The following is a 25,677-nucleotide window of genomic DNA, read 5'->3' on the forward strand; positions in this document are numbered from 1 at the left end:
GAAGTTTGTTGAACGTTTAGTTATCCTTGAACCTTTGATCTTAATAGAGGCTCAGACTGCTGTGCTGTCATACTTTACACTTCCAACTCTGCTTGTTCATATTACCTGTGGTATAGAAGCACTAGCCCGCCAGGACATCGGTGCATAGAGAACGGTTTTCTCTGATCTGTATAGAATGATTATAAATACACACGTTGAACAGCCAGTGAGGAAAAAAACAAACACTTTTTCAAGAAATTGCTAAATAAAGGAAAATAAGCCTCATCAAGTAGCAGCGCTCTACTTTGGGTGATAGAGGGAGGTCTTGAGTAGTGGACCCCCCCCCCTCTATGATGGTCACATGTCCAAACGGAGCGTGCGGATAAAGTTTGTCCAGTTGGGACATCACTATTTCTGTTGCATTCTGAGTTCTGCTGATTGAAATTTTGAATTCATTAGCACTGGGTTCACAGACAATCAAAGGGGTGGTAAAGGATTAGAAAAACATGTTTCTGGAAGTAAGCAGCCATTGCCACACCTTTCCAAGACTGACGTGAATGGGGCTGAGCTGTAATACCACACACAACCTGCTGTCAGGTGTGGCGCTGGTTTTGGAAGTAGTCCTATTTTTCTAATCTTGACAATCTCCATTAAGCAACAGCTAAGCTCCCATAATGCAATTCATGGATTTTCTGTTCAGTGGTAAATATTTTTAGAAATCCTGCATTACGAGAATCTACATCTAATGGCAAAGGTTTTGGAAATCATCAGTTAGGGCAGCAGTGCGTTTCCCACCAAAGTCAGAAAATGGAAGTGGAATTCCAATTGAACCCAGTATAGAGATTTTCGTGACTCCATGTTTTTGTGTCTATTCCTCTAATCTTTCTTTCCATTAATCTAATAGAACAATGATCTTTCTTCTCGGCTCTGTTGTCAGCACTACTGTGCGCTTATGAGTAATTTGATTTACAAGACATCCAGGTTTCAGCAATAAAACTATCGCCTTAAATAATTAAAGAGAATGAAATTGTAATTTAGCTGGGAGACGCTCTTTGTGCAACTGAACACGCATGCGACGCTTTGCTGGAAATACAAAGTCTATTTCATGACATCCTCGGTGCACACACATAAATCTCAGCTCCTCAGATGGAGCGTCTGTTAATAAGAATTGTGTGCGAGCTGACGAGAGGTGGTTTTCATTAAATGCACTTTGAAAGGCAAAGGAAAAATCACATTTATTACAGCTTTCACCTGTAATAGAATTGCTGCAAAATGACTATATTACACCCTAAAATAGCAATGTCAACCTGATGGGAGTAGTGGTTCCCCAGGATCACATAACAGTTAGGGCTTATTCAGACGAACGGGATATACGTCCGTGCAACGCGCGTGATTTTCACGCGCGGAGCACAGACCTATATTAGTCTATGGGGCCGTGCAGACATGTGCGTGACTTTTAAAAGTCACGACATGTCCATTCTTTGGGCGTATTTCGCGCATCATGCACCCATTGAAGTCAATGGGTGCGTGAAAAGCATGCATGCCACACGGAAGCACTTCCGTGGGACCTGTGTTTTTCACGCAACAGCTGTCAAACTATGAATGAAAACAAAAGCACCACGTGCTTTTCTGTTTACAAACATCCAAACGGAGTGTCATAATGATGGCAGCTGCGCGAAAATCACGCAGCCGCGCATCATACGGGGCTGCCACATGGAGCTGTTAAGTGCCTTTTGCGCACGCAAAACGCTGAATTTTTTGCGTGCCCAAAACTCACACGCTCGTGTGAATCCGGCCTTAGGCTGAGTTCACACAGAGTTTTTTTGCAGGCAGAGAATTCTGCCTCAAAATTCCGAAATACGCTTTCTCTGCCTCCCATTGATGTCAATGGGAGGTCTGAGGCGTAAACACCCGTATATAGGGCCTGTCGCTTTTTACCGCGAGCGGTAAAAAAAAGCGTCCGCCTCCCATTGAAATCAATGGGAGGCATTTTCGACCGTTGTTTCGCGCGTTTTCCAACGCGGTTTCTGAGTCAAACAACGTGTTAAAAATCTCAGTGTGAACAGGGCCTTAAAGAGGATCTGTCACTAGTTTATTAATTCCCTATCTCCTAACTAATCTAATAGGCGCTGTGATGCTTATAACTAGTGTCATATATATATATATATATATGCTAATTTGCTATACTTGCCAAATAGGTGACTCTTTCTTTTCTCTCTGGGCGGTGTAATGTTTTCTGTATGACGCTGGCCAATCAGCATACAGCTTCTCCCCCTTCCTTGCCCAGCAACACAGCGTGATCATATAGTATACAGCTTCCATTCCTGACTGTGTATTTAACTGGTGATATCTCCGTTGGGGTCACAGCTAGAACTGCGATCCTGGTGCCATATAAAAGATTAGAATGTCATCTTTCATATGCCACCACTGTTTTAGGTGGTCCACAGCTGGAGATATGAATATTTGAAGTATCCCCCTTTCCTCCAGCCTTATTCTCTCACACTGTGTGAAGCAGCTTCATGCTGATAGGACAGGTCAGAGGCTGTGAGGTAGCTCCACCTCAGGAGCAGGGTCGGTCTGGCCCACCAGAGTATCAGAGGATCCTCCGGTGGGCCCAGACTCTGACCCAAAAATCGGTCCTAAAAAGTCTAGCAGAAGACAACCACACTGTGAAATGAGCCCCACCGTGAAAATTAAAAAATGTATTAAACAGAAAACACTGAGTCATTATGATAGATATATCTCAGTGTTTGTAACAATATTTGTCTGGAACCAGCATATATCCTGGGCACAACAATAGTACAATCCCCAAAAGAAGCACCAGTGTCCGAAATAAATCACCGGATCTCCTAGCGCTGGGTGTAACACAATGTTACTGTCCCCTATGCAGACATTCCATATACAATAAACGACCCTACGCGTTTCAGATACTCCTCCTCAGGGGTCCGTATCTTGGTAACTCTGGCCTCATCACCAGCGATAATAATATTCAACAGCAGATATTCTGCTGTGCGTCACGGGAAGATGCACGTATCGATGTCAACGGCATCATACGCGTAGGGTCGTTTATTGTATATGGAATGTCTGCATAGGGGACAGGAACATTGTGTTACACCCAGCGCTAGGAGATCCGGTGATTTATTTCGGACACGTGCTTCTTTTGGGGATTGTACTATTGTTGTGCCCAGGATAAATGCTGGTTCCAGACAAATATTGTTACAAACACTGAGATATATCTATCATAATGACTCAGTGTTTTCTGTTTAATACATTTTTTAATTTTCACGGTGGGGCTCATTTCGCAGTGGTGTGTTACCCCTGTTTTTAAAACGAGTTACTATTAAAAGGTATATTTTACTCAGTTGTCACTTCAGTGAACCTTCTAATTTTTTCATATTGTGGGAGCACAATTATATTTATATCAATTTATACAGTGAATTTACAGAAGACAACCACATTTGGAGCAGACTTGGCTGGCAAGTACTTGCCACTAGGGTCTGTTACTTATGGTTGATTCACAAATAACCTATTAGATCTTACTAACGATATGTCCTATGTGTACAAGCAGGGGCGTAGCTAAAGGCTCATGGGCCCCGATGCAAAAATTCTTACTGGCCCCCCCCCCCCGCAAACTTCTCATGGCCGACGGTCCGCAGCTTTCAGCTGCATCGCTGGGTCTCCTAAGTGACCCAACAATACAGCACTAGCAGCCGGGGGGCGTCACTAAGGCTGGGTTCACACACCCTATTTACAGACGTAATTCGGGCGTTTTAGCATTGAATTACGTCCGAAACTGCGGCTCAAAAGCGTTGCCCATTCACTTGAATGGGTCTTACGATGTTTTGTGCCGACGGTCAAAAGGCGGCGTGTAAAAAAGACGCCCGCGTCAAAGAAATGCCTGTCACTTCTTCAGACGTAAATGGAGCCGTTTTCCATGGACTCCATAGAAAAACAGCACCGTAATTTCAGCCGTAACAGACGCTGCCGTGTGAACATACCCTCAGGGCTTAAAATGTCAGGGAAATAGCCCCAATACATATGTGTCCGCCCAAAAAAAAAAGTGTGTATATGAGACAGCATAGCATATCTATAGCACTACGACCCTATAAACTATGGATAGGATTAGATACAGTGGCTCAGCTGACAGTATCACACATGATAGGATTAGATACAGTGGCTCAGAAGGCAGTATCACACATGATAGGATTAGATACAGTGGCTCAGCAGACAGTATCACACATGATAGGATTAGATACAGTGGCTCAGCAGACAGTATCACACATGATAGGATTAGATACAGTGGCTCAGCAGACAGTACCACACGATAGGATTAGATACAGTGGCTCAGAAGGCAGTATCACACATGATAGGATTAGATACAGTGGCTCAGCAGGCAGTATCACACATGATAGGATTAGATAGTGGCTCAGCAGACAGTATCACACATGATCGGATTAGATATAGGGCCCAGCAGACAGTATCACACAAGATACGATTAGATACAGGGCCCAGCAGACAGTATCACACATGATTGGATTAGATACACAGCTCAGCAGACAGTATCACACATGATTGGATTAGATACAGGGCCCAGCTCGCTGACATTGCGTCTCCAGCGCTGGACCCAGGATAGGTAAGGATAATAATTTTGCTTCTTTATGTGTTACTGATTATTTTTGTGTGTTTGTGTTTTTTTTTTACAGGTTCGGTTGTTGGACTTCGGATTCGAGGACTTCAATGACAGCGTTTTTTTTATTCTCAATAAAATGGTTTATGAGGGTTGTGTTTTTTTATTTCAATAAAATATTTTTTCTATGTGCTTGTATCTTTTTAAACTTTATTATCACCGCCTTAGTAATGGCCGCTGGCTCATTGACAACCTCCATTACTAAGGCGAGGCTTAATGTTAGCAGGTGCAGAGGCCAACACTAACCCCCATTATTACCCCGGTACCCACCGCCACCAGGAGTACTGGGAAGAGCTGGGTACGAACCAGTACCCGACCATCTGTAGTGACGGGCAGGCACCGGGGTGGCCGCAGGCTGGTAGTATTAGGCTGGGGAAGGCCAAAAACAGTGGCCCCTACCACCCTGGTAATGCTGCCTGCTGCTGCTGTGTTGTATCTGGCTGGTTATGAAAATTGGGGGGGACCCCACATCGTTCTTTCCAATTATTTTATATATTTTTTTTTTAAATGACGTGGGGTCCCCCCCATTTTTCATAACCAGCCAGATACAATAAAGCAGCAGCAGCCTAGCATTACCAGGGTAGGAAGGGCCACTGTATCTGGCCTTTCCCCTCCTGATAATACCAGCCTGCGGCCACCCCAGTGGCCGACCATCACTACAGATGGTCAGGTACTGGATCGTACCCGGCTCTTCCCAGCACCCCTGGTGGCGGTGGGTACCGGGGTAATAATGGGGGTTAGTGTTAGCCTCTGCATCGGCAAACACTAAGCCCCGCCTTAGCAATGGATGCTGTCAATCAGCCGGCGGCCATTACTAAGGCGGTAGTAATATAGTTTAAAAAAAAAACACAAAGACATAGAAAAAATATTTTATTGAAATAAAAAAAAAACCCACACAACCCTCATTAACCATTTTATTGATAATTAAAAAAAAGCCGTCGTCCAAAGTAGTCCTGGAATCCGACGTAGTCCAACGACCGAACCTGTAAGAAAACACACAAAAAAAACGATTAGTAACACATGTGTTAGGCTTAGATACAGGGTCCAGCAGATAGTAATCTTATACAGTATAAGATTACTGTGTGCTGGGGCCCTGTATCTAAACCTACAGTGTGGTAGGCTTATATACAGGGCCCAGCAGACAGGATCACGCATGGGCCATGTATCTAAGCCTACCATGTGATTGGCTTAGATACAGGGCCCAGCAGACAGGATCACACAATCTGTGATCCTGTCTCATGGGCCCCCTAAGCCTGCTATATCGTAGGCTTAGGGGTTGTACAGTCCCTAAACATTGATGGCCTATCCTCAGGATAGGCCATCAATAGCTGATGTGTCTCTCGGGACCCGCCAATCAGCTGTTTTGAAGGGGCCGCAGCACTCGTACGAGAGCTGCTTCCCCTTCATTTCACTACTCGCTCACACTGTGAATCGCCGACATGGATTCACAGAGTGACAGGAATGAAGGGGAGCAGCTCTCGTACGAGTGCTGCGGCCCCTTCAAAACAGCTGATTGGCGGGTCCCGGGAGTCGGACCCCGCCAGTCAGGGCTAACCTTACCTTCCTCTTCGGCCGCGGCGGGAGTTCTGTTGTCTCGATGCTGTGCACGGCGCATAGCGCTGTGACGTCATGCGCTGCGCACAGCGCTTGACGTCAGGACCTCCGCTGCGATCCGGAACCAGGAAGGTAAGTAAAGTATGTTACTATAGTAACAGGGGCCCGCGGCCCGAGTTACTATAGTAACTTTTTATGGATGTGGTGCGGGGGGCCGTGGGCCCCCCTGGCTTCGGGGCCCTGTCGCAATTGCGACCGCTGCGACCCCTATAGCTACGCCAGTGTGTACAATGATAACAACAAGTGGATGTTCACATATTCTGCAGAGTGGTAGGGGGGCCCTCAAAATCATTCCCTCTGGTGGGCCCAAGGGACCCTAGTGTGACGCTGCTCAGGGGAATCGCTGATGTTGATGCCCACTTGTCTAGCATAGCCTCATTTGAATATTTAGAAAAAAAAGCTCATAACTTTTAAAATAATAAAAGTTTTGGGACACAATTCTCACTAGCATTATCTGTGTGACAGCGCCTATTAGATTAGCTAGTAAACTAGTGACAGATCCTCTTAAACAGCTTGGTGAAATTATTTTTTTTATTATACTTATGTCTTCAGCCATTGAGCGAGCCCCTACAGATACTGCAGCCCAGGTATGCGCATATACAACTATAGGGCTTGTCCACACATAACGGATTTGCTGCTGAAAATTTCTGCAGCATTTCCGAATAAACTAGCAGAAAATCTGCACCATTTCATGTGTTTTTTACTGTGAAAAATAGTGCCAATTTTGCGGCGTTTTTTTCAAGGCGGTGTGATGGTGATAATTCTTTAGAAAAACGCAGGAAATCAGTCCACTTTCCGCAGCAGTAATTGACATGCTGCGGAACTAAAATGACGCACCGCAGGTGAATTTCTGGACTGAATTTTTACGCCACGTGTGGGTTACATTTGTTCAATCACACTCATTTTGCTGCTACTGTATTCTGCTGCGTATTTTCTGTCTGCAATTCCGGACGTAAAATACGCAGCAAATCCATTACGTGTGGACAAGCCCTTACTGTATGGCTTCTGAAAGATTTCTCACTATAATAAATTCTTATTGCTGCAGCCATTGGGCTCTTGTATGAGATGAAATATTGGTGGACATAGTAACATAGTAACATAGTAACATCGGCACCAGAGGCTACAGTTGATTCTGCAGCAGCATCAGCGTTTGCAGGTAAGTAGCTACATCGACTTACCTGCAAACGCTGATGCTGCTGCAGAATCAACTGTAGCCTCTGGTGCCGATGTGGCCGACACGATGCAGGACCTGTGAGTGACGTCACAGTGCTGCACTGCCAGAAGCTGGGCGTTCTGAAGAGAAGTGGATGATACTTCTATACACAACGCCCAGCTAGTAAAAGAAGTAAACACGCCCCGATGTACGCACATAATACACGCCCAGTTGGACTTTTACTTTAAACACGCCCAGTTGGACTTTTGCAAGCCTCATTTGCATAAATACAAAAATGGTCATAACTTGGCCAAAAATGCTCGTTTTTTAAAAATAAAAACGTTACTGTAATCTACATTGCAGCGCCGATCACATGCAATAGCAGATAGGGGTTGCAAAATCTGGTGACAGAGCCTCTTTAAGTCCCTTTTACACGAGCCAATGGTCGTATGAATGAACGCTCATTCCCAATCATTACCCTGTGTAAATAAGGCAAGGATCAGCCGATGAACGAGCGAGCGCTCTTTCATCGGTTGATTGTATCATTGTCAGCAGCAACAGGGGAGATGTGATGCCAACGTGATAGAAATGTATGGGGACGAATGATTGTGGTAATGATCGCTCGTCCCCATACATAACCAATCATAGCTCATTGTGAAAGGAGCAAACCAGCGCTAATCAATTAGCTATCTCTTTGATTGGCGCTCATTTTCACGGCCCATATTGGCCGGTGTAAAAGGACCTTTACTTGCGTTAGGGCGATTTAAGTGATTATTGCTTATTAACTACCAAAATTAACAATGGACGTTGAAAAAAATGTCATGAATGGGTCTCACAGGTTATTCCGGGACCCCACAGACCATTTTTCGAACATGATCCCTTTATGTCTCTTTACAAACTGAAATACATTTGACAACCAGAACAGACTTTGTATTACACGCCGGCTGAAGCAACACGTTGCATTTCTATGATTTTGTTTTTTTTTAAAGGGGTTGATAGTTAATCAATACTCCGCTTTGTAATGTATTCTCCGTAATGGAAATGGAGCTAAAACTTTTCCTGAAGTCAGCCATATGAAACCATTCAGTCAGCTGTAACAAGGCAAATCATTGATAATGAAAAAGAACTCTAATTGAAAGATTTATGCTGAATGTCTAATCTGATAAAGAGAATTGAAATTTCAGATTTGTCTTTAATTGCGTGACTATTTTATCATCCATCACGGTTAGTTCTTAATTAATTCCGGCTCCTGAGTAATGTAATCGCCATTGATATGTCATCTGTGCTCAGTCTCCGGGCCCTGTTTAGAGGAGATCAGAATGGACCTTCTGTACAGTTCTCACCGTGATAAAGCAATTTGCCATTAATCGCCTATTTAAAAATAATAATGGATTGCAGTTTGCGCTGTGAAAAATGTCCGATTTACTGATTGTTGTAAGAACAGCTTAACAGCATTAGGGTATGTTCAGACCAGCAGATTTATTGCAGAAACTTCTGCCATTCAAAATGAGTTCCATACAACTGAATGGGGTTGTTTCTGCCGCATGTGCAAGGATTACTGCAAGCAGATATGCAGCTATGTTGCAGAAATTTCTGCAACAATTCTGCCGCGTGTGAATATAACCACAGTTGAGTCAGTGGAGATGGTGGTTACTGCCTTACTAGCAGACTGCGCGGGTGAGCCACAGGTCAGGACATCCACGCGGTGAAGGGCAGGCTCGGTGCTCCCCTTTCTTGAGCCTTGCCCATCCACCCTCTACACAGAACAGCGGCGGCACAGGGGGAGGTCACAGTGAGTACTGACTGGACTGTGGCACTAATATCCTTGCTCTCCCTATAACCACCCCAACCCCCAACTTACACACGATGTCTATTCAAGGCTGCCCACACATGACTATGCTGCATCTCTGAGTCTCTTAAGTGACCCATGGATGCAGTACTAGGAGCCCAGTCCGTGTTAGGCCAGGTTCCCACAGGACTTATACGCTGCGTATCAGACCTGGAACCCACACCACATTCGTGCCTAATGGACCCTCTAGCTTAAACGGAGTCTCCAGAAATGTACCTATCAAACTAGCAGCAGAGTAATATAGTATAGACATGAATGGAACGTTATTTTTCTTGACTCCTTTGCAGAGAAAATCACTTTAGTCAATATATCCAAATGAGCATTTTGGAGCAACGAGGGTGTCACCGTTGCTCCAAAATGCTCTGTCTTCTTTCCCCAGTCCATCGCTCACTTCTTCCATTGATTGACAGGGGCCAGGCAGTGTAATAGCCGAGTTCACGACTGACCCCGTAGTCTCCTGAACGCACGCGCGACTCTGCTTCATAATCGGTGCATGCGCAGTACACCCTTGACGTTTCACCGGGCTAATCGGCATTACTGCTCATACGCCAATTACATCAGACTACCCGAGAGAGACGGACCTCGGCAGAGCAGAAGAGCATGTAGTCTGATGGAATCGGCGCATGCGCCGTACTGACCCCATCAATCGCTAGACTTGCATGAGATCACATCCCACTATTGCATTACAATTTTATGTGAAATTGCAGTGCAGAAAACTGTATTTGTGAAATTTCATGCAAAAATCAAAATCCCATTGCAATATCGCATAAAAGTGTAATCGTGTTATATCGCATGCAATGTTAACAGAACCCTATGGTGGGGAAAAAAAATATTTTATACATTCCATGCGATATTGCACTGCGCTGTGAGGCCAGATTCACACGAACAAGTGCAAACTCGTACGTTAAAAAACGGCCAGTTTTCACGTCCGAGTTGAACCCGTGAGGGATCTGTGAAAACGGAAAAAAATAGGACATGTTCTGTTTTTCAACGGACCCTTCACATGGTCTGTTAAAACAACGGCCGCGTGAACGGCCCCATTGAAATACATTCCTCTGTGTGAATAAGCCCTAACACGATCTGAATAGTGCGATAATCTTGTATGATCTTGTATGATTTACCTCCGTGGAGCTTGGGTTCTGAAGATTTGCTCCTTTTAGACTGAGGCTATAGGACGAATTGACTTGGGAGATAATATTGGAATAATTTAGTTAATGAAAGTATATTAGAGAATTGCCCATAATGCAATTCTCTAATATTTAAAGCTAGATTCCTCCAAACCAGGGGAACACTTTAGTGATAATAATAAATATAGGGACTTTCACTGTTCTAATTATTATTTCGGAGCTTTTTTACTGTAAGTAATACAAGCATCATTGAGCCGGGCTCCTGCCAAGCAGTGCTAAAAAAAAAGAAAGAAGCCATTTATCCATTTATTAGGAAATGTGGCTTTAATGAGCACATAAGCGGCACTTCTGAGGACATCAGCATGCGCTATGCTTTTATCAGCCAGCCAGAGATGTGTGTGTTTAGTATTACCTCTCCGCCTGGCGCTGCGGGGTTCCTGGAACTATCAGCAACATCTCTAATTACTCTATGTTAATTCGGATCTATGGAAGTTAATGTTTGTCAAATCCCTTAGCACTGCAAGGTGTAAAAGAACAAGTACCAGATTTAATGCCAGTTGCTGAGATCGATGGACCTGCAAATCTGAAATGGGCTCTGTAAAAAAGAATACACAAAATCACCCTGTTTATATCCATCAAAGAGACTCACAAAAAAAGTTTAAAACAAGTTTCAAAGTTTTGCAGGAAGCAGAGAATTTATTACTGGTAATATAGACAGTAAAGAACAGCAGTGCAGAGGCTTTTGCACTACTTATAGTTGCCGACCGTCACCAGGGGTTAGCCCCAGGTTTACTAATGTTTTTATTGTAATTTGCCACCACATTTTTATCTAATCTAATCTAATCTATCTATCTATCTAAGTGTAGATTAACATACCTCCCAGCTTTGAAGTATCACAAAGAGGAACAACCGATGTGGCTCGCGTAGCCACGCCTCTAATCCCATCCAATCCCCGCCCATACACACCCGGTTAAGCCCACACAGTATAATGCCCTCTAGCTGCCACCCTACAGTATAATGCCCCCATAGATGCACCCATACAGTATAAAGCCAACACATATGCCCCCATACAGTATAATGCCCACAGATTCCCCCACACAGTATAATCTACACAGATGCCCCAATGCAGTATAATGCCCAAACAAATTCCCCCATACAGCATATTTCCCCATAGCTGCCCCATGCAGCATAATGCCCCCATATCTACCCATACAGTATAATGCCCATACAGTATAATGCCCCCCTGGCTGCCCTTATACAATATAATGCCCCCAAAGCTGATGTAGATTGTGGCACTATATAGGGGCACTGTATCCAAGCTGATAGTGCCACCCCCTTGGATATAGCGCCACCCCCCCCATTCCTTTAGATAGCGCCATTGGGACTCTCTCTAGGAGCAGAATCCCCAGCCAAAGTATGGGCCGTGAATTCCGCTCCTAGAGGGAAGCCCTGATGTCACTGTCCATATATGGACAGTGACGTCACTGGCTACTCCTTGAGCTGAATCCCCGTTGCGGACTCTGGCCAGGGATTCCGCTCCAGGAGGAGCCCCCACGTCAATGTCCATATATGGACAGTGACCTCATCGGTTTCCTCTATGAGCGGAACCCCCAGCCAGATCATCGGCAACTGGGATTCCGCTCAACCAGTAGTCACTACATCAGGGCTTCCCCGAGCATAGCGCTTAAAGTAGCGCTGTACCCGGGGAGTCCTCGGCGAGCGGAGGAGCTCCTTCTGCTCTGAACTCATTCTGAAGCAAGGAGTTGATGGTTCCCTGCTTCAGTATTGGGTTCAACTGTATCTGCGTCCTGAGGACGCAAATAGAGTTGACAGCGGGACATACCCCCTGTCGCCCAGGACAGCGGGACACCTGGACTGTCCTGCTGAATCCAGGATGGTTGGCTCAGGTATGGATTAAGTGGCTACAAAACATCTGTCACGGCTTATCTCAAGAGAAACAAAACAAAAGGTCGGGCACAAGAAATTTCAACCTGTCGGAACGTTGTTTACCGCGATTGCAGATGTCAGTGGAGTGTCTACCAGGCCCCATAAATATTAGATTATGTTAATCATCAATACATGTTCCCTGGCGGATTCTAGGTCATCATTCCAGGCAACAACGATAACCTGGGGCAGATTTACAGATATTGTCTAGGTTTTAGACATTGTAAACTTTGATAAATTTTGCATTTGCAGACTGCCTTGTCTGGGTGGTGCATGCTGTATGATAAATTTGGCGCATCTCGCTAGACATGCTGGACACTTTTCTCTTCCTTATACCACCTATTAGTTGGCTTAGTTTACACCAATTTTTTGTGCCAAAATTTTGCCGCACAATGTCACATTTTAAGCCACACCCTTTTCTTGCTAAGCCACACCCCCTTGTCAGGCGTGTTGGTGTTCCTGAATAATGCGCCGCCCCCTTAGACCCTGCAGTAGGCATAATAAAGTAGGGCAGATTTACTATTAAAATTGTGCCAGAATCCTGGTGCACATGCTGTGCACCACTTAACTGTTTAGACACTTTTTGTGCCTCGCTGAACAATGGTGCGTAACCTCAGGTAAACAGAGGCATGGCATGGTTTGGCATTGCAGCTCTGCTCCATTCAAGTGTATGAGGCTGAGATGCAATACCAAACACTGCCTATTGACAGGAATGGCGCTATTTCTGGAAGAAACCAGCCATGTTTTTCTAATCACATGCAACCCCTTTAAGCTTGCAAAGGACACTAGGTCGCCATTAATAAATAAATCCAAAATCAGTAGCATTCACCAAAAGTCGTCTTATGTTTATGGCCAGCTAAAATGCCCTAGCACCCCCCCAGGGATCATGAACTGATGATCAGTATAATCTAATGTTTATGAAGACTGGTAGAGACATTTGCTGTTGTGGGAGCAAGGATCCCACAGTTTGGATTTTTGACCTGTCCGAGCCTTTCTTTGCTTTGAGATAAGCGGCATCAGAGGTCTTTGGCAACTCCTCTGCTCTGCTAAAATTATTTGCATGTTCGATACAGCCAAAATTTTGTGCAAATCTTTATAAAATGTAAACATAACATCCCAAAAAAACCTGTCAATGATAACAGCATGTGTGTTGTTGTTTGGCCTAGCAAGCAGGGTAGCCCGCTCTATGAATTATCAAGGCGTCACAAATAGGCTTCTACCTGGCTAGTCACGTTGCGCCTCATGACTTACACACTATTCCTCCATGTTTCACACACTTGCATCCCATTATTCATTTATTTTTTAGGCACTTCACTCATTACTGCCCCCTATATTTCACTCACATTATTACACTTGCACATACACTATTCATTTATTATTTCTTACTACACATCCCATGCACCACATACCACTCCCCTCAAGACTAGTGGGAGTGGCTATTATTATTTAAAGCACCTGCTCACTCGCCTTCATCTGCGTTTCAGACCTGGCTGTGTCCATTTGTAAGTATGGCCTTTTTCGGTGTTTTTGAATAAATGTCCTTGTTTTTATCTGTAATGATAACAGCATGCAACAAAGAAAGCGGACTATTTAGATGGACTTTGTCCCCTTTAATTGCTTATATCGCTGCAATTTACTGACTATAAACAGGGACTTCTAGGATCAGGCCAGGCTGGTGCTTCCACCTAGTGGACAATAGGAAGATTCGCTTCACAGCACATTCTATTGTGTGGGTAGCATAAAGATTGTCCCTGGAGAGCAGCTTCTAAACTAATTAGAGGAAGTTTGTAAGTCTCCAGATGGAAGGGGTTGATCAGCAACAGACTAATTAATAGTTCTTTCTGCATCGCTCACTAATATGTCTTTCCGTCTGGCGACACAAAATTATTATACAATACTAGAATGGGGAAAAGTTTAGAATTATATTAATTAGGCAACTTCCTAAAACGACGCTCATTCACGCAATCGCAGCCTTGTCAAAATTACAATTTTGGTGGTTTGGAGAACTCAAAAACAACATTAATTACAAAAACTTTACGTCCCCGTAGAGCAGGCGATTGGGTTCAGAAGGCAGAAAAATTGGCCGCACACATCAGATAACCAACCACTGCTTCAGAGCTGAACTTCATCCATGTGCTGTCCACTGTACTCCCATCGAAATAAAAATTTATTTATATACGTAAAGTCTTTTTCTCCAATCACACCAAATCTGCATTCAGAACTCTGCTGGTTTCCTATTATCATTGAGCAGTATGATGTCAGAGATCATGTACCACAATTAGAGACCAGCTGTTAGATCACATATTTGAAACAGATCATAGTTTACCTCCCTTTGCTTTCTGCTGTCAAAGGGCAGCCAGCAGAATTCTGAATGCAGCTCTGGATGTGACCATGTCACGAAATATAAAATAAGGCAAAAGATAAGTAAAAGTATTTGCAAAGCTGCTGAAGCGCAGGTCCCTTAATAGAGCCTCAGACGTCTTTATAATGTTTCCATTCTTCAGAATGTTATCACTTAGTTATATTCCCAGACTTCAGCTTTCTTTCCATCTTTACGCTCTTAAAGGGATTCACTAAGAATATCTAAATATTTTATATAATTATATATTCTAAAATTAAGCTTGCCCTGCATACAAACGCATAGAGGAAAACTGTCAATCACTGTGTGTGGGAAAAGCAGGACTCACATGCTTTCTCTATAAGTAGGCAGGAGAAGCAGGACTCACAGGCTCTCTCTATGAGTGGGTGGGAGAAGCAGGACTCACAGGCTTTCTTTAGAAGTCCTAAAGAATTTAAAGAGGTTCTGACACTAGTTTAGTAATGCCCTATCTCCTAGCTAATCTAATAGGCGCTGTCACACTGATAATGATAGTGAAAATTGTGTCCCAAAACGTTTATTATTTTAAAAGTTATGAGCTTTTTTCTAAATATGTAAATGAGCCTTTATTAGACAACTGGGAGGTAACACCAGCGATTCTCCTGAGGTGGAGCTCCTCACAGCCTCCTGTCCTATCAGCATAAGGGTATGTGCACACACACTAATTACGTCCGTAATTGACGGACGTATTTCGGCCGCAAGTCCCGGACCGAACACAGTGCAAGGAGCGGGGCTCCTAGCATCATACTTATGTACGACGCTAGGAGTCCCTGCCTTGCTGCAGGACAACTGTCCCGTAGTATAATCATGTTTACAGTACGGGACAGTTGTCCTGCAGCGAGGCAGGGACTTCTAGCATCGTACATAAGTATGATGCTAGGAGCCCGGCTCCTTGCACTGTGTTCGGTCCGGGACTTGCGGCCGAAATACGTCCGTCAATTACGGACGTAATTAGTGTGTGTGCACATACCCTAAAGCTGCTTCACACAGTGTGAGAGACTGAGGCTGGAGGTAAGGGGGATCACTTCAAACAGCCATATCTCGGGCTGTGGACCACCTAGAACAGCGGTTCTGGTGGCATATGAAAGAGGCCATTCTAATCTTTCATATGACTCCAGGCAGTTCTAGTTGTGACACAAACTGAAATATCGCCAGTTGAAAACACAGTCAGGAATGGAAGCTGTATACTACATGATCACGCTGTGTTGCTGAGCAGGGAAGGGGGAGAAGCTGTATGCTGATTGGACAGCATCATACAGAATACATTACACCGCCCAGAGAGAAAAGAAAGAGTCACCTCCTATTTGGCTATTAGAGCCACATTAGAATATTTAGAAAAATGCTCCGAACTTTGCAAATAATAAACTTTCTTTAAAACAAATCACACTGTAATTATCAGCATCACAGCACCTATTAGATTAATTAGGAGATCGGAAATTAATAAACTAGTGACAGATCCTCTGTAAACAGCTTTTTACACGAAAATAAGGAATCAGATAATGAAAAACTATATATATATATTCCAGCCCTGCATCTCTATCCTGTGTTCCCCTCTGATGGTGTAGTATAGGAGCCATTTTAATGATAATCATTGCACCTATGGTTCTAAAAGCGATTGATTTCAATCAATGAAAACATACAGCCTACATCGGTTGGAATACTAATCGTTCTTGCTTCAAAAGTATTTCTTGTTGTTGGCGGTAAATATTACAATTGTAGCAGTTCGTTTACCATCACCCAAGAAACATACATGTGCAAGAAGGCAAAATGCAAAATATATCCCACAATATGAATGACTTTCCATGCTTTTTGTGAATTCCGCTTTCCTGACGAGGATTCTAAAAAAATAAATGGATTGCTCATCGTTATATTGCAGCCAAATCTTTACGTCTAGGCCAGCTTTAGTTATGTAATATTAGAATGAAAGGACAGTCTAGAGGTTGGGGGACGAGGAATATGTATAGAACCCCATTTGATCGTGATTCAACAGCTTGACGGGTTTGTTTCCAATAATTGTTCGTACCCATTCCCTTGCAGGGAACTGGAGAGTAACTGGTAACGAAAAGCTGATTCAACATTGCCCTTTCCCACTTCCTGCCCTCTGTCCGCACAACGTCTCAATGCTGGTCACACAAGAGTCTGAATAGATCCCATATAAAAGTAACTAATCCTATTAGGGTGTATATCTAAACTATTGCTAGAGTGCCAAATTTATCCTGAACATATGGTGGTGTCTTAAAAACCCTTTAAAGTGTAGCTAAACGTTTGACAAACTTCTGACATGTCAGAAGTTTGTATTGGTGGGGGTCCGAGCACTGAGACCCCCACCAATCGCTAGAACGAAGCAGCTGAAGCGCTCGTGTGAGCGCTCAGCTGATTCGTGTCTGTTCGGCTTTTTCCGGAAATAAATGTATCGTGTACGGACTCTATAGAAAGTCTATGAGCCCGTACTCGGATACATCGGCTTTCCGGAAAAAGCCGAACAGACACAAAGTAGCTGAGCGCTCACGCGAGTGCTTAAGCTGCTTCGTTCTAGCGATTGGTGGGGGTCTCAGTGCTCGGACCCCCACCAATCCAAACTTCTGACATGTCAGAAGTTTGTCAAACGTTTAGCTACACTTTAAATCCAAGTTACAGGATCACGTGACCTGGATTATAGTCAGTGATGTAGTAATAGACGACACTGAGGACCATCATTGTAGATGAGCTACCTACTGACAACCATACTAAGGGTACTTTTACGCCTGAAGATATATTGGTACAAACGATCTACGATATATTGAGTCGTTACCCACAGAAAGACATGCATTTACATGTAACAATAATCGAAGTTTTTTTTCGGAAGTCTGATTGCTTTTGGGATCGCTTGTCTTTTGCCCTGTCTCATCTGATTATGACTAGCGGAAACCTGTATACAAGAGCAGATAGAACGCCGACAATCGATAATTTTTAGACCATCAAAAAAGATTCGATCTCTGCGAGTGATCTCTGATCGCTGATCTTGCAATCGTTTACACGGACCAATGATTGCAGACTTTTACGCAATCCTACAATATTTTACGAGATAATCGCCTGGCATGTTCTATTGCATGTTGTATTTTGATAGTATTTTCCTCTAGAAACACTGCTGTATGGAGGCACCATACGGTAACACACAGAGTGCTTACGGCTCTGTAATACAGACTTTGTGCACACAGCTTTGCCGTGAACACGATGCCTAAAGGGGTATTTCTATTATACTAAGTGATAGTAATAACACACTATACATATGCGATCTGATTTATGGGACCCCACATATCATAAATTAGTTAGAGAACCCCTTTTCGTAATGTCCGGGTTACAAATAAATAACTCCATGAAGTTGCTCCTTTGGTTCAGAGTAATTGAGGTAATGTTGTCTACTCCCTGGCATCAGCACGCAGCCACCAAATTCAAGTATCTATTAAGTGTCACATCAGCTTAAGAGTCACATCAATTATCCAGTCAATTAAAAGCTAATGGAAAACGGTAGGCTTAATTATTGGACTACACTAAAGTCACAGTCATGATTTAACCCCTGCCTTGACATAATGGCACGCTTCCCATAATGATAAGTTATGGCTGCGTCCTGACACTCTGCACAGTAATTCATGAGTTTGAATACTATAATTATGTGAATATTTGCATTACGCTCTAGCACATAATTACCTTCTGAAAAAGACACCAGGCTCTCCTTGGCGAACTCGCTGAATTACAAATTCCATATGTCGCTTCATTAGAAGGGTAAATGAGGCAGCATGAATATTTTAATATGCTTAATTTGAAAGCACAGTCCTAGCAGTTTATTTTAGGATTTTGTGGCTAAAGAGAATCTACCAGTGACATAAAATGTATATGAAAACACAGCTACCTATAAAGGGAAGGGCAGTAGCAGACTGAGGCTGCCCTGGGACCCTGTATCCATGACTAGTGATGTCACTCTAGCTGGCATGATGATGTCACTTTTAATAGAAGACATTTAGCCAATCAATGAGCTTGACATCAAAAGTGCTGCAAAGTCAATCATTCCACTGACAGCTTTCTTCAGTCAGAGACCAGCACCAGGCCCTTGGACAGAGCTCCATTGCCAGTCACTCCTTGGAAAAGGGTCTGAATCAATAATTGGCCCCAACGGTCCAGCAGAAGACAGCACATTAAGAGTTCACTCTGGAGCCACTAGGGTCTACTTCTTATGGGATGGTTTACAAATAACTTATTGAACTTATCAATGCTACGTCGTGTGTCTACAATGATAAAAAATAAGACGATTATAAGTAAGTGAGCACATGCTCTGTATGTTCATGAACAAATACGCCATTTAGTGTGAGATCCCTGATGATCTGGCTACGAGCATCAACGCTGTATTAAACTTTGTCATCATTAATTCAGTGCTGGAAAGCAGCAGTGGAAGTGTTAATAAACTGATTGTAAATGGAAATTACATTTCTTTTAATTTTAGCAAGTGGATTAAAGTATATCCAGCTTTGAACATCATTTTACGGTATATTATATATATATATATATATATATATATATATATATATATATATATTTATTATCTACATAATAAGTTGAGTCACTTTGTAAAAACTTTACCTATACTGTACTGATCCTGAGTTACAGCCTCTTTTATACTCCAGAGCTGCACTCACAATTCTGCTGGTTGGAATCAATCAACAAGCTTGACAGACGCACTTTAAAATATAGGGGGCAGTTCGTTTTGCCTACATCAGATTACTGCACATTTTCTGGTGTAAAGACTGCACATCCCAGAATGCAAATTACCAGAGTAAGCTCTGTGCAGACCTAAAACCAGCAGGAAATCCTGGGAGATTTTAGCTCTGAAGCCTCTGTAAAGGCAGCACTGGACTATAATACAGTCATTTACACAGTTACTCAACTTAATCCTATATGTAAATTGTAAAATGGTGTACTATGGTGACGTCAGCCATATCCACATTGCTGGAGCTGCACAGGTTTTGGTGACCTAAGCCTTGCTCCATTCAATGGCCACATCTTTATATGCATGGTATATTGAAGATGTTCTAGCTGTTTATGGATGCAGAATATGAAGCTACTACTCAACACCATTGATCCAAACCCATTTACACTGACATCATTCATTGCATCTTATTTCTCACGTGATAATCTCTCAATTTGAGCCACTTACTTTGTCGTGACGCTTTTCTGGTGACATCAGCAATGTGAGCTTTTCACCCTGACTTCTAGTCAACTCGACATCCAAGCTTTACATGGTCCACTCCGATCCACGTGGCAACATCTTAAAAAGGGAAGAGAGGTTAAAATGAGAATGTCAATTCACACTAACATTTAAGACAAAAAAAGTTGTTATAATGCACAATAATATTCAGTGGCATAGCAATAGGTGGGTGAGGCGAATGGCACCAATGCTTGAAACATGCAGTTGTATAAGGGGACCGAGAAGAGACGTAATGATATATGACGATAATTGCATGATGATGTAGTTACAATGGATGCAGCAGTCTCACTGTACAGATACGTCATTCTTGCAGAGAGTCAGTATTCAGATGTTTCTACAGAGTAGATATGCTACATTTTGGGGTCATTTGGTTCTTAGTCAGCCCCATATGTACACCTTCGAAAGCTTCTTTTTTTTCTTAAATAAAATGGTCAATCAGTGTGTTTTGTGCAACTTTATAATTAGTTTTTATTAAAAATTATTTTTACTTTTTGTGATAAAGCTGCTCTGTATCCTGACACGCAGGATCCACCTGTTATCCATCACATCTAAATAATCCATCACATCTTAGTTATGAACTTCAATGTGATGGATAACAGGTGGATCCTGCGAGTCTCTGAACGTGGACCTAACGGGTACGGGATTCAGCATATGATACAGCTGCTCTGTATACAGGATACAGAGCAGCTGTATCTCAAAAACTAAAAATAATTTTTAATAAAAACAAATTATAAAGTTGCACAAAACACACTGATGGACCTTTTTTAAAAAAACAAACAAAAAAAAACAAATCCTTTCACAGGTTCACATAGCCTTCAATGTTATTACATATAAAGAAGTTATGCAACATTATAATTAATATGCTTAGTCCTTCAATTTATCACTAATTTCACTATATCTAATTGCTGCCAGTTAAATGGTTTGTCCCTTCTGGACAATCCCTTCTAAAGCCGTGTTCACACAGTATATTTTAAGGTGGATTTCAGTATGAAAAAGACTCATTACACGCCGAAATATACTTGAAATACGCCTGAAAACAACTTCCCATTGAATTGAATGGGAAATACGCTGTGTAGTTCGTATGGTGCGAAAAGCTCCTGACATATATGTTAAAAGTAGGATGTGACGCATGCCTAACAGTGGCATCTGTCACCCATAGGCTATAATGGCAACTATTTAAAGGGTAACTAAACGTTCCACAAACTTCTGACATGTCATAGTGACATGTCAGTAGTTATGATTGGTGGGGGTCCGATCACTGAGACCCCCACCAAAAGCTAAAACAAAGTGGCAGAAGCGCTTTTTCCGGAAAGCCAATGTAGCAGGGTACGGGCCCATAGACTTTCTATTGACTTCGTACACAGCTACATCGATTTCCTGAAAAAGCCGAACAGAAACAAAGTGGCTCAGCGCTCACACAAGTGCTTCTGCCTCTTCGTTTTAGTGATCGGTGGGAGTCTCAGTGCTCGGACCCCCACCAATAAAACTTCTGACATGTCAGAAGTTTGTTGAACATTTAGTTACCCTTTAATTTATAAATCATGAAAAGCTATTGAAAAGCCACTGATGTAAATATTAAACAGATGCCTGTGACGTGTGACATACTTCACCCATAGGCTCCCAGGTTTTTTTTTTTGTTTTTTTTTGCAGGACTTCGCTTTTCCATACCTAATAAAAAAATAAAAAACAACAGCCTGATTGAAGCCAAAAGGGCACTCTTTCTGGCTCTGTTGGTCTAATGGAGCCCTTCGGATACATATAGCCTATGCAAAAGAAGCTTTCCCATACATGCTAATCGTACATTAAAAATGTGATATGAATGGGGCCTAAGAACCATCAGTTTTGACAGAAGAAAAACTTGTGCCGCTGCAGTGACAACTAAGTCTATTCTGGTTTTCAGCTTCGGAATACAAACAAGAAATCAGTGACCGCAAACAAAAACTTTTTTGAAAACAGTGAGGACACAAAGTAAAAAAGTTCCATAATTTTCTTATACAATAATTAAGCTTTATTCACATAACACTAAAACAATCAATTCCTCACGATTTTCAAGACCTCTGCCTGCTGTCATTCGATATTAACAACTTTTATTGTTTACTCCCAGGATATAAAAATTGGTCCTGAATATGTAATAAAAGACACAGCTCAATAACTACTGTAATAAACCAAGCACCTGTGTCTCCATCAAGTTTTCTTATTCAATGACAGGAAGCAGAGATCTTGAAAACCACAGAGAATCGACACAGTAAGTATATTGAAAAATGTTAAAACTTTCCATTATACAATTAATACGTTTTTTTTGTGTGTTTTTTTTGAGGAGGGGTGTGCTGAAACTGTATTACCCTTTTAAGGTTTGGAAATCAGTAGGATGAAATACTCTGGTAGATAGTTGTGTATTGTGGAGAAAATTTAGGTGTCTTTTCCTGCTAATTAAGTGTTCCTTAAGGCCCTTTTACACCGTCCGACATTCGGCAGGTGCAGCGAGCGCTCACTTGCTTCTGTCACAATGAGCTATGGATGGGGACGAGCGGTCGTTCTGCCCATACATTATCATCATGTCGGCAGCGCTTCTCCATTTTTACACAGGGAGATGCGCTGCCGGCAACGATAATGTTTTACTTTTTTAAAACGATAAGACCAGCAGTTGATCGAGTATTTGCTCGTTCATCTGCTGATTGTTCCCCTGTGTACACAGGGCAATTATTGGCAACGAGCGTTATATTAATGCTCGTCTGCCCGATAATCGTCCTGTCTAAAAACCCCTTTAGAAATAAAGTAAACATTCATTATCTATCGCTTCTCATGGGACTGCTGGACAAGAATTAGAAATAGATATTATGTATTTCACATTAAGTCCACTAGATGGCAGTAAATACAATGACACTGACCACAAATCCATTAGATCAGTGTTTACAGATTATTTTATTGAATTATTATTGTATTATAGTCTTATTATTTAATATAAGGTATTGGAACGTGATAGATGCTATAGTATCTGAGACATATTTCTATCACATGCTCCCTAACCCAATCTTATTTTATTGCACATATAAACACATACCACTTATTCTTTGGAGGGCTTACCAATCCTAATGCTAGGATTGGTATTATTAATGAGCATGCCTGCTGGGGGGTATTTGTTGCAGAAATTCCAAACAAACTGTTCAAAACAGAAAACTATTGTGCACAACATACTAAATAGAAACACACAAAAAAAATACAGATCTGTCAACAGCAGCTTATTGGTGGTTTCCATACAGCAACAGTAATTTTCCACATTGCACAGAGTAAAAACAAACTGAAAAACTAAAAGAGCAGATATTAATTACATTATGTGCCCGAGGTTATAGTAAGAATATGCACACGTGCTGTTTTTATGGCATTTTTTGCGGCAGTTTTGTAAAATGGTGACTATAATCAGGTTAAAAAGGTAGCACAAAACCGTGATACATCGCTAGATATAATGATTCTCGTTTATCATAGCTTCACAGAAATTACATAGAAAAACAGGCACCCGGCATATTTCCAATGAATTCTCCTATCTTGATATAGTAGGACATACGGTCAATGAATCAGAAACTTCTAGTGGAGTATTACAATTATACCACCAGGTGGCAGTCTCCCCCTTTATGATGGTATTATTTATTCTACAATACTGTTCAGCACAGAGTTTAGGCAGGGAAGGACTCACATATAGCTTTGACTAATGAACAAAGTCCCTATAGATGTGGAGAACAGGCTGCCTACAACTTTCAGCGAGTGAGTAAACACATGATCTGTACAGTGCTGGGGTGCTATATAAATGATGATTCTAGTGATCCTAATGCACACAATGGGTATTACCAATTGCCTATCACATGCTTGCACCAAACCAAAACCCCTGTCCAAAATGTGATTTTTTTTAAAAGTGGAGATCGATTTATGCAACCATTTTTATTGCTGAAATATATCTAACATAAAAAAAGCAACTTTGTAAATAGTTTTGATTAAAAATATGCTGACATTTTGTGTATACAGCTACTATGCAGACCTATGTGTTTCCATTATTACAAACTACAAACAAACCCTTCGCGTAGATCCGGCAGTCATGCGTCACTCCCTTCTGTCTCCTATTTCTTACTTACATTTGGTAGGTTAGCAAGTAGGGTACAGATGGAAGGGACTGATATGTAATGACAGGATCAGACTACACAAGGTTTGTTTGTAGTCTGTAACCATGGAGACACATAGGCCTGTAAAGAAGCTGTAGACACAAAACGGTAGAATATTTTGAATCAAGACTATTTGCAAAGTTGCTTCATTTCTCATTTTATATGCATTGGAGCAATAGAAATGCTTGTGAAAGCGTACAGGCGCCTTTTATTTCCACAAAAGTACATGATTCAGTATTACATCCAGGCCAGACATGCTTTAGTATAATATACATATAGATTAGATTAGATTAGATTAGATAGACTTATCCATACGGAAACATATTACAAATTATGCATACATCGGGTGACTTCTTACATATTACAGCACGCCTGGGTCCTCTCATTCTGTATTTTAGGCCCATGTTCCACTGAATGAACAGATCATTTGATGGACGCCCATGCTGATGTGAGCCTGTCATCAGTGGATATGTGCGTCAGGCTGGTACACGATCACTGCCTCTGAGACCTGCTTTCAACTACAATCCTGCACAGTGGTGAATACATATCATGTCAGATGAATGTCTGCAGGTCTCTGCCATGTTCTCTTGGATGGCGCGGAGAACTGTGAAACCCATCCTGAGTGTTTCCAGACATGCATATGACAAACATGGGGAGAGCGATGGAGGGAGCATTAACACAATGTGATAGGTCATGGTATCAACCAAGGCTGTCCAGCTGGTGGCCCTCAAATGCATCTCGGACAATTCACTAAACTATACGTGTAATATTTCTACACACTCCTATTAGCTGCTGCACAGTCTGGTTTTTACGCAGTAAAGTAACCCTTTCAGGACCAAGGCCTTTAGAGGCTTGAATGGCCACAGCAAAACTTCCACCTATTGGAATTACGCATCCTAAGAGCAGATATATATTAAAAATATATATTATTTTCATAAATATATATATATATATACACGCACATTTTTTAAATTATAATAACAAATTTATTTTTACTTATTTTATACCTTGGACAAAATAATCCTCACATTCTCCAGTATATAATGATACCAAATTGACAGCCTATATGATTGTTATAGCCCCCGAGAACACAGGTCTCCATTGTTTTCTAGCATGCCACCTGCCCTTAAGTGGTATGTGGGAAATGTAAAGCACCCATGTGTTAATTACTGGCCACTGCAATGTTGCCACTATGGAAGACATGTCAACGGTGCAGCCAGGGATTGTCGATTTTTTTAATTTCTTTTTTTAACATTTGGACCCCACTTTAAAAGTGAATGTCTACGTTTTAATACCATATAATTTTTTTGTATTTAAAGTTTTTATTACATTTTCAAACATAGAAAAATTAGGGATACAAAAGAAAGAATTGCGGATAGGGATACAATATATTCCTCTCACGTCAGATCACACAAAGTATAGTCACAGCAGAATAATGCAGTCATTTAAATATAACCATGTCGTGTGAATACCATAAACTCACATTGGAAATTGGGAGAGATAAATATGGACACACACCTATTGGCACACATTCACCTGACCTGTAGCTACACTAAC

General features: G+C 42.0%; 1 protein-coding gene and 1 long non-coding RNA gene across 10 annotated transcripts in view; one reads left to right on the plus strand and one right to left on the minus strand.

Annotated features, from left to right (window-relative positions):
• LOC142661160 (BTB/POZ domain-containing protein kctd15) overlaps positions 1–25,677 on the plus strand; it is a 372,733-nt gene that overhangs the window by 294,093 nt on the left and 52,963 nt on the right. The gene's annotated exons all lie outside the window — the stretch shown is intronic.
• Positions 1–25,677, minus strand: part of LOC142661161 (uncharacterized) — a 354,813-nt gene that overhangs the window by 92,555 nt on the left and 236,581 nt on the right. For 7 of the 8 annotated variants that reach the window (XR_012850656.1, XR_012850659.1, XR_012850662.1 and 4 more), the window contains one exon: positions 19,919–20,029. This is a non-coding gene — a long non-coding RNA (uncharacterized LOC142661161). Of the gene's footprint in view, positions 1–10,796; positions 11,005–19,918; positions 20,030–25,677 lie in introns of those variants that run through there. The other variant, XR_012850661.1, reaches the window with a different exon arrangement.

The sequence above is a fragment of the Rhinoderma darwinii genome, chromosome 9 (genome assembly GCF_050947455.1).
Source record: "Rhinoderma darwinii isolate aRhiDar2 chromosome 9, aRhiDar2.hap1, whole genome shotgun sequence".
Lineage (NCBI taxonomy): Eukaryota > Metazoa > Chordata > Amphibia > Anura > Rhinodermatidae > Rhinoderma > Rhinoderma darwinii.